At 36.1% G+C, this 2185-nt stretch overlaps 1 long non-coding RNA gene across 1 annotated transcript; it reads right to left on the reverse strand.

Annotated features, from left to right (window-relative positions):
- Positions 1 to 613: 613 nt before the first annotated feature.
- LOC149004982 (uncharacterized) lies at positions 614 to 1056 on the reverse strand. The gene is made up of 3 exons (XR_016175561.1): positions 990 to 1056; positions 775 to 916; positions 614 to 676 (listed from the first exon to the last, which is right to left on the reverse strand). It is a non-coding gene; the product is annotated as an uncharacterized LOC149004982 (long non-coding RNA).
- Between the last annotated feature and the right edge of the window lie 1129 nt (positions 1057 to 2185).

A 2185-nucleotide genomic window follows, 5' to 3' on the forward strand; every position in this document is an offset into this window, starting at 1 on the left:
ACCCTTGCTGTTGTGTTTTCAAATTACCCAAAATACTCTCAAAATACCCATTGCCGCCCTCTCACTTGCCATTCCACTCATGGAGGCAAACTTGGCCCAAACAGAACTATTTTGTTTTCCTTCAACCACCCCCTTCAAAGAGAGTCTGCAATAATTGATTGTTGCGTCTAGTGTGAAGCACAAGAAAATAACAATTGACCATCTATAACAAGGTTGTGCCCCAAAAGATATACACACATCAACCAAATTGGCTTCTTCCTCTACTTTTCTCCTGCAAGTTAAATTCCAGATAGTTACAAACGACATCTTATCAGCTTAACTTCTTTTCGCTCTGCAGTCGCTTTCACGGCTTCCCACTCTCTCACCCCAATCCCACTAAGTCCTGAATGAAATAATTCAGTGATTAAAGCTTTGGGGAGGGAAGGAGAGCAACATAATCTGACAATTTTAGGGGAACAAACACTAATCTGATAATTTCAATCATAACTTTCAGCCGAGACAAAGATTTAAACAAGAAGTTAGTACAAGAAGATGATATGCATGAGTTCCAAACATCAAGCCAGTGTTGCAGGAAAAAAATTACCTGCTCTAGAAAAACCTGAGTAAGAAAAAGACTACGAAGTGGGGAGAAGCTTTATTTGATTAGCCTGCGATGCACTCATTTGTAACCTCAGAACTGAAAAACAGACATTGTGTTGTAGCAAAACAGTCTAAAGTTAATATAAGTATATAACTATGAAAAGACAAACCAACAAACTGAAGAGGAATCCTCACCTTGTTGCAGCAACAGATCATCTGCTCGACACCAAGGGTGAAAGCAAGCAGGCAGAGCATGCTCACGGGTCTGACCATCTTTGGAGATACCAGCTTCAAAGCCTCCAGTGGTAGAATCGATGATAAAGACAGCATAGTCAGCCTGTGAGAAGGCAAAGAACACAATATCATAATGATCAAATGATGGAAAGTTTTAGAGTTCCAAACGCACAAACCTTCATCTTCGACTTCCGCCAAGTGCAGCAGAGCAGCCAAGTATCAATTTCTCGCTCTGTGTTTAGCCCTTGATCTTGTGAAGCTAAATCTTCAAGTTCTCTTCAGACGTTGTATCTTTAAGTTACCAACGCTTTATTCTGAATCTGTTCCGGATATTCTAATGAACTAAGACTCTGATAGAACAGTAAAATCGTATGCTCGTAGAACTAACCAAGTAGAACTAACCAAGTAGAATCGTATGCTTCACCAGCCTTGTATTGTGCTGGAATTCGTAGTATTTCCCACCCTTCTCCATAGGACCGAAACCATCAAATCCAACAACCGCTTCCCTCACAAAACCATTAAATCAAGAACCCTATTGTACAAATAACATCAAAGATTCAGAGAGATCTAGAGGGATTCAGAGCGAGTTCGAGAGGGATTCAGAGGGAGAGGGATATAGAAAGCGAGAGACTAAGATTGAGAGAGGTCATGGAGATAGTGGTGATTTAGAGAGAGGTTCAGAGAGAGTTCAAGAGGGAGAGGGATAGAGTTACAGACTTTGGGAGAGATTGAAAGAGGTTAAGAGATAAATCGGAATTAAAATTAAGGATAAATTCATAATAATTCATGACTACAATGTCCAAATTATCCTTGCAAAAATAACTAACGAAATAACAAATAGTACAACATTATTGGTATTTAGAAAAATTCTAAGGATAGAAAATGACAGAAAAAAATTTGCGAAAAAAGTAGAGTACATGCTTTTATTATAGTAGTATGATATATATATATATATATATATATATATATATATATATATATATATATATATATATATATATATATATATATATATATATATATATATATATATATTAATTTATTTTTTGATGAGAAATGGGGGATAGAATTATATGAAATAGATTATTCATTGGGAAAACATGTGATAACATGCATATGAATGAGTATTTATTGTTATTAATGATCATTCGTATTTTCTATCATTCATGTGTTTGTCATCATCAAAAAGGGGGAGATTGTTAGAAAATACCATGTCAGCATTTGCCACATCAACCTCCATTTGTTTTGATGATAACAAACTTGAATTACTAATGGCTATATTGAGTTGTGTTGTTTTAGTTCAAGATGAGAATAAGTGGACCAACTCCAATTCAAAGACATATGCTCAAACCCAAGCCAAGATCATGCCAAG

The sequence above is a fragment of the Hakea prostrata genome, chromosome 9 (genome assembly GCF_041222555.1).
Source record: "Hakea prostrata isolate BN-2017 chromosome 9, UWA_Hpros_2, whole genome shotgun sequence".
Taxonomy (NCBI): domain Eukaryota; kingdom Viridiplantae; phylum Streptophyta; class Magnoliopsida; order Proteales; family Proteaceae; genus Hakea; species Hakea prostrata.